Genomic DNA, 14,109 nt, shown 5'->3' with positions numbered 1-14,109 from the left:
AAGCAAAAACAGAAAACACAAAATAAACACTACCGGAACATGGGCCGGTGCCGACGGCCACCGTCGGCCTACTCCTGGATATGCCTACAGCCGGATCCAGGCCGTCGGCGTACCGAGGCTGTCGGGCTATCCTGAGCTATGCCGACGGCCACCGTCGGCACATCCTTGCCGTCGGCTTTGACCCATCCTACGCCTACAGCCGCCATCGGCATATATTAGCCGTCGGCATAGTTACGGGCCCGGCGGCCCGCTCGTGACGTGCGGCTAACGGCGTCCGATCTATGCCGACAGCCGAGACGGGCGGCCGTCGACATAGATGCGCGTGCCACGTCATCGATCTGAGGCGCACCGACCACCACCTATGCCGACGGCTACCGTCGGCATAGATGCCACGTCATCGATCCGCGGCGCGTCGTCCATCTGCCCCTGGCCTCAGCTGCCGTCGGCATAGTTTTTTCTTCTTTTTTTGCATTTCATATAGAATTTTTTTTGTTCTTTACGTATTACTCCCTCCGTAAACTAATATAAGAGTGTTTAAATTACTATTTTAGTGATCTAAACACTCTTATATTAGTTTACAGAGGGAGTATTATTTAATTAACTTACATGTAGCATGTGTTAATATAAGCATATATACCTTACTTTTTGATTCTATACGGAGGGGTGTGATCCCCTCACGGACGGCGCCGCCGGCGGCGGCCAACACCTGGAGGGGGGAAATAGCCTCATCGGGGCTATACGGAGGGGACATTGCTCCCAAGTGTTTATATGGGATGACCTACCACAACCGGGTGGTGTGGTGGCCTGTGTGAAGAGGCGGCACGTGGCTCCGGGGTGTGGCCCCCCTCACGGACGGCGCCGCCGCCGGCACCTGGAGGGGGGAAACGGACGCGTCGGGTCTACACGGAGGGGATGTTGCTCCCAGGTGTCCCTATGGGCTGACCTAACACAATCGGGTGGAGAGGTCCACTGGTCAAAGCCCGCCCGTGGAAAGTCAAAGGGCTAGATCTCGTGGTCAACCGCTCCAGGGTTAGTCGTGACGGGGCCCTGGGGGGGTAGCAGTGCCATCGGAGCGTCACATCAGGCCCTCATACATGCGGGGTGGTGTGGTAGCATGTCTGAAGAGGCAGAACGTGTCTCCGGCGTGTGGCCTCCCTCACGGGCGCCGCCGCTGCTGGCACCTAGAGGGAGGAAACGGACACGTCGGGTCGAGGATCTTGCTGTGGGTTTGGCCCGGATGTTGCTCCCAGGTGTTCCTATGGGCTGACCTAACACAACCGGGTGGAGAGGTCCACTGGTCAAAGCCTGTCCGTGAAAAGTCAAAGGGCTAGATCTTGTTGTCAACAACCCCAGCGTTAGGCGGGAAGGGGGCCCTGGGAGGGGGGTAGCAATGGCACCGGAGCATCACACCGGGCCCTCATACATGTCGGGAGGTGTGGTGGCATGTCTGAAGAGGCGGCACGCGTCTCCGGGGTGTGGCCCCCCTAACGGACGGCGATGACACAGTAGTAGACGACGTTCTGCGGTAATGGTGCGGCGTGAATATTACTAAATACTGCGAGTGCGATAAAATCATGAGTTTTTTACACGACGTGGGCACATGTGCTATAGGACTCATGGTAATTTTTCATATTTTTTGGTGATGGAGAAGTATCTGAACACTTTCCTCTACGCGGATTGCCCTTCGCGTGTCTACGACTGTGGCCGGCGGCCTCCGGGGGCTAGCATGCCGCCAAATATTGCGTAGGCGGCCTCTCACAAGTCTGGAAGTGTTGTGGTGGTTGCAAACGCCCGGCACGCGTCTCCGGGGTGTGCCCCCCCCCCCTCACGGACGGCGCCGCCGCCGGCACCTAGAGGGGGGAAACGGACGCGTCGGGTCTACATGGAGGCGATATAGCTGTGGGTTTGGCCCAGATGTTGCTCCTTGGTGTCCCTATGGGCTGACCTAACACAACCGGGTGGTGAGGTCCACTGGTCAAAGCCCGTCCGTGGAAAGTCAAAGGGCTAGATCTCGTGGTCAACCGCTCCAGGGTTAGGTGGGACGGGGGCCCTGGGGGTAGCAATGCCACCGAAGCATCGCACTGGGCCCTCATACATGCGAGGTTGTGTGGTGGCCTGTCTGAAGAGGCGGCACGCGTCTCTGGGGTGTGGCCCCCCTCACGGACGGCGCCGCCGCCTGGAAACGGACGCGTTAGGTCTACACAGAGGGGATGTTGCTGGGGGTTTGGCCCGGATGTTGCTCCCATGTGTTTCTATGGGCTGACCTAACACAGCCGGGTGGAGAGGTCCACTGGTCAAAGCCCGTCCGTGGAAAGTCAAAGGGCTAGATCCCGTGGTCAACCGCCCCAGCGTTAGGCGGGATGGGGGCTCGGGGGGGGGGGGGTAGCAATGCCACCGGAGTGTTGCACTAGGCCCTCATACATGCGGAATGGTGTGGTGGCATGTCTGAAGAGGCGGCACGCTTCTCTGGGGTGTGGCCCCCCTCACGGACGGCGCCGCCGCCGGCACCTGGAGGGGGGAAAGGCCGTGTCGGGTGTACACGGATGCAGACTGCAAATAAAAAACACCGGCATCCATCATGGAAAACGGACGATTACTCTAAAACCTTCAGTGCTCGGAAACCGGACCGGTGCCCGGGCACCGAAAGTTTCAAAGTAATTGTCTGTTTTCCTAACGAAAGTCTAATGAATACCGGAGCTTGCTTCGTATGGATTAGCCAAGTATTTAAACTGGTCAAATTGCTCCTCCTTTGGCGATGTGGTACTATTTTTCAGTTTTTAGATGGTATCTATGCTGCTGCAAAAAAACATGCTATCTATGCCGACGGCATAGCCGTCGGCATAGTTTCCTTAAACTATGCCGACGGCTATGCCGTCGGCATAGATTACATTATCCACTCACGGGAAGGGCTGGCCACTCATTCCTCATCTCGCCCGCGCCGCGCCCCACCCGTTTCGACACGCGCCGTCCGCTGCCCGCCGGCTCTCCACCCGCGCCGCTCCCCGCCGCCCGCCCGCCGCAGCTCCACCCGCGCCACTCCCCTTCCCTCGCCCCTCCCCGCCTCCATCCCGACCCTCTACGCCCCCTTCTCGCGCCGCCGCCATGCCGTCGCCACCTCGACTCCGCGCTGCCGCGGCCACCACCCTCTCCGCCTCCTCACCCCACCACCACCCCCGTCCCCCCGCCACCTCTCGTCGGCGCCGTCCTCACGCGTCCCCGACCTCGCGCCCTCCCTGTCCTGCCCCGACCCCGTTCCTGCCGGAGCTCGGAGGCCCCCCTCCACCGACGCCCTGCCGCGGCGGCCCCGGCCCCCATCCACCCTTCCCCGGCAGCTGCCCCCCGGCCTCCCTGCTGCCCGCTGCACCAACGCCCAAGACGCCCCCTGTGAGCTTTTTTTCTTCATTTTTTGCATTTTGTTACTGTTTATTTTGTGCATAGATGGATATGTGATGAATGGATATGTGCATGTACAGATTGATGGTCAAGTTTGTGATAGATGGATGCATTGATGGATATTGGTCAAGTTTGTGAATTTGGACACTTAGTTTAAAATATGGATTGATGGATATTGGTCAAGTTTTGCATTTTGTAGACACTTAGTTTAAAATATGGATGAATTGATGGATATTAGTAAGTTTTGTGTTTGGTCAAGTTAGTGTTAGATGGAAGCAATTCGAGGCACTTGGTTTCTAAAATACTTAATGAAGTTTTTTTTTGCAATTTGACACGTCGTTTCATGTTGATTCATAATGTTGTGCCAATGGTTAATGTGAGGTGATGACCTAATTTTTTCACTCGGTGTAATTAACAGGATTTGTGGTGTTCCATCTTCGTGGAGTGATCGTCGACGTTGGAGGTGTTGGTCCACGATCATCCCTCTCCTTTGATCGACTACATCGTCTACATCGGAGGGTGAGCAACAATTCCATGACCTCGTCCGCTTTTTTTCCATGTCAGTAGATTAAATTTTCACATCAAGTCGCGTAACCTAGGCGTCTCCCGTCTAAAGGGTTGCATCGATAAATATGCATTCAATTGCATATTTATCACCTCAGCTCTTTCGGATTGTCCAGCATTTTCCACGGACAGCCCGAGGATGTGTAGATTGGGTACGTTGTCCATGCTCTACCCCATTCCGAGACAGGATTTCGTCGTCGCCTCCCCGTTGTTCTCCGGATGCACATTCTCCCGGCATTTTGCCGAGACGTGTATTTGAAGAACAACGGGGAGGTGCTGCCGGAATTTTGTCTCGGAATGGGGTAGAGCATGGACAACGTACTCAATCTACACATTCTCGGGTGGGATTAGGACCCATCTTTACCTATTAGAGATGTTGGTGGATTAAATGTCGTTTCTCGTCAACCCTGTAAAAAATAAAATATTGATGTGAGTAATTTAAATGAATCCTTAATTTTTGTGTGTGGCTTCCAATAAAGCAAAGATGGCAGATAATCAGTGGATGTATAGTGGGTTTTTCCGTCAGAATCAAGTAACAACAGAGTGGGTCAAGAAAACTGATGTGTTTCTGAAAGAGATATTTCGTAGTCCAATGAGGATTGTGCCAGAATGCCCGTGTGCCAAATGTAAGAGACGTATGCGCAGAGATAAGAGTGAGATGACTACGCACCTTCGCACGCATGGATTTATGCCCAACTTTAATATGTCAATAAACTTTGCCCAGTGGGACCATGGTAGAAGGAGGTGATACGACAACGCGTCGCTGGTTATGAGGACGATGGGGTTAGAGACATGCTAGATGATGTCTTTGCTGCACAGCCGACACCTCCGTCACATTCAGTGAATGAACTGGAGGAGCCGGAGGAAACCGCAAAGGGCTTCCTGGATATCTTGGCCTTGTCAAAGAAACCTCTTTATGAGGGTGCCAAGCTCTTTGTGCTGGATGCCATCTCGCAACTGATGGTAGTCAAGGCTGAGTACGGCTGTAGCTGAGGTTGGTTCGAAGCATTTTTGGGAGTATGGGCTAACAGCATGCCTGAGGGCCATGAACTGCCGAAAACCATGTACGCTACGAAGAAAATCATGAAGGTGCTCTCCATGGATTATGAGAAAATACATGTTTGTCCAAAGAATTGCCTTTTGTTTAGGCATGAGTATGCGAATGACAACTACTGTAGGAAGTGCGGTTCCTCGGTATATTGAGGTGGTCGATGAGCAGGGTCAGAAGCAGCAGCTAAAAATCCCTATGAAGGTTCTTCGGTATCTTGATTTTATAAAAAGACTGCAGCGCCTTTTCATCACCGAGGAGTCTGCCAAAATAATGAAGTGGCACAAGGAAGGGAAAAGGTACAATCCAAATAAAATTGTACATCCATCAGAAGGTGAAGCATGGAAGTCATTCGATATAGAATACCCGGATGAAGCAGCCGAGGCTGGGAATGTCAGAATTGCTATATCAGGTGATGGGTTCAATCCATATGGTATGTCGTCTAATCCATACAGCTACTGGCCAGTATTTTTTATTCCGCTCAATCTCCCTCCCGCCGCCATAATGCAACGCAAGACCATGTTCCTGTCGCTTATAACTCCGGGGCCTGAATATCCGGGGAAGAATTTGAGTGTGTTTATGCAGACGTTGGTGGATGATTTGCACCATTCTTGGTACTTCCCGAGGTTGACATACGACCAGCATCTGCAGAAAAATTTCTTGGTGAAAGTTTGGTTACAATATTGCATGCATGACTTTCCCGGCTATGCCCTATTCTGCGGATGGTGTACAAGTGGGAAGATGCCTTGCCCAGTGTGCATGCAGGCCTTGATTTTCATTTGGCTGAAGAAGGGTGGCAAGTATGTTGCCTTTGACCTGCATCGACAATTCCTCCCTCCAGACCATCCTGATAGGGAAGACAAGAAGAACTTCACAAAAGGCAAAGTTGTCCATGAAGTAAACGAGATTCCAAACGTTTTCTGGTGCGGATGTGCTTGCTCAGCTGAAATCTCTTAAGCCTGCCGGTGAAGGGAAAGGCAAATGCAAAGGCAAAGCCATAGGCGAAGACGAGGGCGAGGGCAAAGGAAAAGGTAAAGGGAAAAAATGTTTTGAAGGATATGGTGAGACGCACAACTGGACTCACATTACCCCCTTCACGCAGCTTCCCTATTTTAAGGACCTCAAACTTCCATACAACATCGACGTGATGCACACCGAAAAGAATGTCGCAGAGTCCCTTTTTTGCACGATCCTCAACATTCCTGATAAGACAAAGGATAATGTTAATGCTAGAGTCGATCAACAGAATATTTGTGATAGACCACCACTACTAGGAAAAAGGCTACTAGTAGCGCGGGTAAATTGGCTACTAGTGGCGCAGGTACCCGCGCTACTAGTATCGCGCTACAGCTAAAAGTTAGTAGTAGCGCGGGGTAAACCCACGCTACTACTAACATTTTACTAGTAGCGCGGATATCACACGCGCTACTACTATTTGAACCCGCGCTACTACTAACGAAATAGTAGTAGCGCGTCTAGAATACCAGGCGCTACTAGTATCCTAAATACTAGTAGCACACAATTTTTCCCACGCTACTAGTAGTTAATTTGTAATAAAAAAATAGAAAAAATAAAATGCTGCAGCACAGAAAATAGTCTAGGCAAGCAAGTGCTACATCATAGTTGGATCTGAATCTGACACTCATTGACGGTACTCAGTTAGGATTTTGAAGCGTATTGTGAAGAACGTTAATTGCAACTCAAATCATTAATGGTAACTACACTTAAGAGGACACCTTTCAAGGCTACACATATATTGGCACAACGTGGCCATGGTCCTCATGATACAGAAAATGTGAAGTAATAGATCATACTATTTCAATGCTGTGATTGAGATAATACTATAGTGCAAGAACGTGGCAGTGGTCTTCGGTGCTTGTGATTACGATCATTGTCGTCATCGCCACTAGTTTCAAAGTTTTCAGTACCTCTTGTAGCTTCCGAATCAGTGGGACGACTTTCTTCCTTTGGTGAAGGAACTTCTATTTTGCCAACAATCAAATGCTTGAGCTATTAACCCTTTGTGCATCTTCACGATAAGCAAATCCGCAGGAAAAAAGTCAACTTGGCATCTAGATTTTATCCATTGCCCTGAGTCCCTGACCATGTTCAAGAAACACTAAATTTAGAAGATTACTATTGTAAATACATGAGACATAAAATCCTTCGACCATCGACATAAAAGATATTCAGTTAAATACATGGGGCATAAAATCCTACCACCATCGACAGAAAAGATATTCAATTAAACTTAGGTCTCGCTGGGAAGGGCCCTATGAGACATGCATTGTAAGTACACGTATATTTCAGTTACAAAAAGATATTTAGTTAAAAAGTGATAAATAACTGAATGAAACTCAAACTATATATGTCAGTTACAAAAAATATTTCAGCTTAGGAATGTAGTGTATAAATCAGACTAGATAGATGACACCACTGAAGCTTACAAGCAAATACATGGGGCATACAAAGATGAAGAACATGCAGTCCTTCAAGTAAATATGAAGACAAAATGAATGATTTACTTGTTATTCTATTTGACCCTAGTATTTGTCATGCATACAAAATACATATGTGTATTCGACAAAATCTGTAGCTATGCATTATCGTTGCTATCAAAAAGACATTGTAGGCCTATCTTGGTTGTAAATTACTGTGATGTAAGATGACACCAAAAAATGTATCTCCATCTTGTAATTTAGTTTTTTATTGACACTATACATAGGTCAGAGAAAACACTATAATTCAACCAAAAAACAGTAGCTCTGCTTAAGAACATGATATTGAGTACTTACAATTTATCTTAAAATTTTAGGATCAAGAAGCTGAAGGAAACAAAGGCGAAGTAAGAATGCGAGGATGAGTCATACCTGCAAGATGAAGAGCATGCATCCCTTCACGTAAGCCAAAAATAGCTTCTTGTGAAAAATAAAACAAAGATCAGGTTGTTGTATCTAAATTGTTTGTAAAATATTGTATTTACAGAATGGGACGTACACATTTACTGAACTTCTTTAGAACTGAATGATGGTCCATGATTTGTATGGACCTCGATCCTAAGCCACATTGATCTATCATGTAACACATCATATTACTTTGCGGCCTCACGCACGGTATCCCCACGGGTGCCACCTTACCTGGCCCGGGACCGTTTGCGCCTTTTGGCTCACGTATATGATAGTGTCGCTAGTATCCATATGACAGAGAATCCGGGCCGACATGACTAGTCGTGAACCCAAAGTGGCCCTAACTTACAGGGACAGGCATACATGACCCAGCAACGAACGTGTCGGTCATCAGCGAGTGAATTCGGGCTGTAGCAACTGGGCTAGCAGGACTCCGGGAATCCGGGCTGTAGCAGGCTAACAGGACTCCGAAAGACACCGCGCGACATTTCCCCGAAGGGACAGACACAGGATCAAATAAGGACACATGCCGGCCAGCCTAAGTGTTCCGGAGCAGTAGCAACTGGACTAACAAGACTCTGGTAAACCGGGCTGTAGCAGACTAGCATGGCTCAGTGGAAGCACTAGACTACATTTCCCCATAAGAGAGGCTACCAAGGATAGACAACTAGGTTGTCGGATCCCAGACATACCAAGCATTCCAATCATACACACAATATGCTCGATATGTGTAAATATAACATGGCATCACAACAAAACTCTACAACTCAAAGTATTTATTCATAAGACTCCGAAGAGCCAGATATTACAAACATGGGTCTCATGACCCAGCATTCAAGTCATACAAGCAATAGCACATGCGGAAGCTTAACTTGTCTGAGTACAGACAACTACAAATGAAAAGGCCGAGAAGCCTGACTATCTACAAGACCCTGCCGAGGGCACAAGATCGTAGCTGAGGTAACAAGCTAAACGTCAAAGTCCACGCGGAACTACTAGCGAGACTGAAGTCTCTCTGCAAAAACATAAATTAAGCAAACGTGAGTACAAATGTACCCAGCAAGACTTACATCAGAACTATCTACATATGCATCAGTATCAACAAAGGGGGTGGTGAAGTTTAACTGTAGCAAGCCAGCTTTGACTCAGTGGCAAACCTATACTACGACTGCAAGTAACTCTTTTGAGGTGGCGCACACGAGTCCACATATTCACCATATCAATACACCACTATGGATCTGCTCCCGTCTCCCTACGAGAACGCCATCCATAGCACTCACGCTTATCTTGCGCATTTTAGAGTATCCACTTTCACTTGTCTATGAACTGTTATAGGCAACCCAGAAGTCCTTTACCGCGGACGCGACTATTCGAATAGATCATTTATAACCCTGCAGGGGTGTACTTCTTCACACATGTTTCCACCACTTAGCGTCTGCACACGACATGTGCTCGGCAGACTTCAAGCGAAACCCGACGTGGGTGTAGACCACGACCTGACTAACCACACAAGTCTCTAGTCCAGGTTTATCTCCTATTCGGGTTCCATCCGCGAGGAGATCCGGCCGGGGTTTCGCTCACAGCCCCAAACGATGTGTGCAGGGTTCCCAAGACACCAAACGGGCGACTCGGTACACCGGGGCACGATGTACCTACCGCATCATAGCCCACCCCTAGGGTCAGCGCTACACACGGCCTCCAACACATATCCTACAAGCACCAGAAACTACTTGCAACTCCTGGACTAAGGAGAAGGGCAGTTAATAAGTCGAGCGGGGTCATATTTCAGCGCCCAACATGTGGTAGTAGCTGTTCATGGATGACAAACACAGAACTCAGTAACTGAGGACGGTTTCAGTGAGACAACCCACCATGTACTCCTACGTGGCCTCTCACCGCTACCTTTACCAAATCGTGTTCACACACTTAGCTCATACACCGTAGGACATGTTCACCACTTTCCAATTCATCCCCGATGAATCAGACCTGACTCAACTCTAAGCATAGGAGGTATGACAAACAAACATGAATGAGTAGGCACATCAGCGCTCAAACAACTCCTACTCATGCTTGTGGGTTTCATCTATTAACTGTGGCCATGACAGACATGTAGAGGATAAGGGGTTCAACTACCGCAGCATGTAACAATCGAATCGTTGTTGTCCTAATGCAGTAAAAGAGAGCAGAGGCGAGAGAGTGAGATTGTATCGGAATGAACAAGGGGGTTTTGCTTGCCTGGCACTTCTGAAGATAGTATAGCTCTTCATCGGTGTCATCGAACTCATCGTCGGAACACGTCTATCGAGAGGGAACAACCACCGGCAATAGAGAAGGAACACAATAAATGCAATGCACAATATGATGCATGATCATGACATGTCAAAATGAGTGTGTTGGGCTAATGCAACTACAACCAACTGGGTTTGAGTCATTTTGAACCAAAGGTTCAATCCCAAACTCAACTTATGAATTTAAATAGTGCCTTATCATGTTTTGCACTAAACAGCATGGTTAAGTTGCTTAAACATGCATGAAACAAGTACAGATGGATAGATTTGATTTTTCTGATTATTTTTCATATATAACTTATTTCATTCTGAGTTACAGATTATTTTCTATGATTTTTGAAGTTTAGGTCTTTTTCTAGAATTTCTGGTTATTTCAGAATTAAACTAATTCCAGAAAAGATTAACTGCGTCAGCACAGCCTCAACATGACGTCAGCAAGTCAACATGGCTGGTCCAGGTCAAACCTGACCGGTGGAACCCACATGTCAGTGGCTAACTAAACTAACTTAGTTTAATTAGCACTAACCTAGGTTAAACTAACTAAGTTTAAACCTAAACTAGTTTAATTAGCCAGGCGGGGCCCGCATGTCATAGACTCTGGGGAGGTCAAAACCCTGGTCAAATAAAGTCAAACCCACCGGCATTAAGCCACCGGCGAGGTCAGCGGCGGCCGCGGGCTTCGGAAAATCTCCACAGAGCACGGTTGGATGCGCTGGAGGCAGCTCTAGGACGCTGGCGGCGCGGCACAGCCGATGGTGGTGGTCTCCGGGCCTAGAATGGCGTGTAGCATTGCCGGCGATGACCACAGTGGCGGCCGAAGCTCGAGCGAGCTCGGGGTCGGGGCTACGGCGTGCAAAAGGATAAACTGAAGCTCCCGCGAGGCTCTACATGTTGCTACGAAGCGTTTGGACGCACTGGCGTGACCAAATGGTCGCCGAAGCTACATCGGCAACAAGCTCGGGCGGCGGTGGTTCCCAGTCTCGATGAACGCGATGGCTAGAGGACGGGAAAGATGCGGGAAAGAGAGGGGAAATGCGGCGGAGCTCACTGGGAGGTCGTTGAGCAGCTTAGCGTGCTTGGGGACGGCTCGGAGGCGACGAAACCATGACGGCGATCTCGGGAGCCCGAGGAGGAAGACGAGGGCAAAGACGGCTCCACAGGGCGTCCGGGCTCGTGCAGCTCGGTGGAGAGGAAGAAGACGTCGACGCGGACCTCGAGGACGGGTCGATGGGGCACGACAACGGCGATGAGCGCGCGGACGGCGAGCGGCGGCTGCGGCTGCGCTCGGGTGGGTGCGCGCGAGAGGGACAGGGGAGGGGATGAGCACAGGGGGAGGAGTGAGAGGGCCTGGGGGTGCGTGGCATCTCCAGCCAGCCTCCAGCGTCGGCGGAAGCATGAGGTGGCTCGGGTGCGTGGCCAGCGCGCAGCAAGCACACGCTCGTCCTTCTGTCCAGGGAGGAAGACGCCAGGGGTGTTGCGGTGGTGGGCTGGGCCAGTCAACTGGACCGCCAGGTAGGTTTGGGCCAGGTAAGTCAGGTGGGTCTCTCTCTTTTCTTTTATTTGTTTCTGTTTTCTATTATTCTGTAACTTTAGGGCTTTATTAAAAATACCAAAACAATCTCAAAATTCATGAAACTGCTCAAGGCTACTGTTTGGAATAATTCCAGCAGTATACATTTTAGTTCAGGAATATTTGGACATTTAAAATATTATATAGCATTTAAATGCCCAAATGCAAATAGCTGATTTAATTCAGTGACCCAATGCTGTCCTAGAAAAATGTGAACCATTTTTTTCAGAGGTTCTAGACCAAGGCAAAGATGATGAACATTTTTGAAGGGCATTTCAGGTTCATTGAAAAAGTATTTTAATAACCCTAGTTGGATTAAGTGGTGCTGGGGGTTTCTGCCATCCCCATTTCAAATTTAATTGAAACTTAAACATGATGCAACACAAGATGCTAGCACTAAGCATTACCAGAACTAGGGATGTGACAACTCACCCCCACTAAACAAGAATCTCGTTCCGAGATTCAAGCGCAGGGTAAAAAGGAAGAGGGGACTCGAACTATCACAATCTTCATGATCCAACTTTCCTCATCGAAGATATTGATTCATTGGATCATCTTGAATTTGACATCTTTGCTTTCGAGATCTTCACCCAACACGAGGACAGAAAAGCGAGATAACTCTACAGGGATGGATCATCTTAATGATCACAGGATCAACTCACGGAACGAGACGTAGAAACATCTCTTGAGCTGAGGGACAAAACACATATGAGGAGCGATGGAAAGAAGCAAGTGACGAAGGTTCAGATTAGGAGGCAACAATTCCATGCTTAGAAGACGGTGGATGGTTTCAAAATAGCGAGGAGATAATCGCCATGATTCCATAACAGGGCACCTTAGAGGAGGCGACTCGTAGAGTTATTCCCTTAAATGGCAAAAAGAATTACTTTTGATATCTAGATCATTGAAACTCTTCATACCAGCCTAAGGTAATCACAATCGATCGTTTGGCGGAGTTCAAAGGAATGGCATAGTCGAACTAGGATGGATGATGTGGACTACCTTGTTGAAGACAATGCAATGGATGATTTTTCCTTATCATCGGAAATGGATGAGACCCATGGTAGGACCACTTTTGAAGATGATCCTGAACATCAATTACTGAAAAGGGCAGCCCATGGGAAAATGGCACAATGGCAGTGCAAGCTAGGAACAAAATGCAAATGTTGGAATGTTCCAACCATCATATCTGCCTGAGATTCAGATCTGGTTAGTAACAGGATACTTCAGACAGCATGTCTGGAAAAGAAAATTTGCAACACAACCCGACGAGATGACGTTGTGAGATTCTCGGGAAATGAACTACGATAGCAAGCTCCAAAACATGAGCTGGTTCTGCTACATACATGTGAACACGTTGTCCAAGACAAGCATGACCACATAGTAGTCTTACAACGAAACACTACCGAGTTCAGGTGGGGAACCATCATCGAGGATAACGAAGTCCTAACATAAGTCATGATTCTTAAGAAGGAACTTCTTCTCCTTGAACAAATCAATCAGTGGCTTGAGGTGTTAGGAATTACACATGGAGTGGAGGTAGCGAGCCTATCAAACCATGGAATACTTCGCACATGCATGACTGACTTGGGATGATTCCGGAGAAAGCAAAAACAATCTTTCTCAAATTCACGGCAGCAACTTGCACCTAATGCACGTGAACTTGGAGAAAGTCACTTCTTACACCAAACATGTATTTCATGGATGGGACATGAACATAATGCTTACATAAGTTTCCAACACTAGCTTGATGTTCAACATGAATCATGGAGGAGACAAGATGCTGCTGATGGACTCAATAGCAACTCATCAGAATTTCCATATCAGTGGAATTCCACAATTATGTGAACAAGGTGATAGCATTGGTCATGCCAAAAGATGTAATGGTGTATGCTCGAGGGATCAACCACGAGTAAGACAACATTACGAATATCGTTGGTTCTGATTTGATTTAACGATAGCCCATATGCAAATCAAAGATTTGGGTAAGAGAATAGGTCCAACAATTGATCACGAGGACCAATCAATGAAGATATCATCTTTCTTCAACACACACACAAAAAGATATCCCTTGGTGACGAGCTAGGTCGAAAAAGCTTCCATCTTCCAACTCTCCAAGTTGTTGTTTAACTTGACCAACTAGCTTAGGGTATTCAGCACAGATTCTTGGAGAAGGGGTGGTTTAGAGGAAAACCAACCTTGATCACGAGCTCAACATAACAGTCAAGGAACAACCTGGTGATACTTCCAAGAAGATATTCGGAAAATCACGAACCACCGATATGCTATTAAGCTCGAGAACAATCTTGCTTTTCAGGGCAAGATGAGATGATCAATTAA

Source organism: Triticum aestivum, chromosome 5D (assembly GCF_018294505.1).
Source record: "Triticum aestivum cultivar Chinese Spring chromosome 5D, IWGSC CS RefSeq v2.1, whole genome shotgun sequence".
NCBI lineage: Eukaryota > Viridiplantae > Streptophyta > Magnoliopsida > Poales > Poaceae > Triticum > Triticum aestivum.
Note: the sequence above shows the minus strand (reverse complement) of the source record.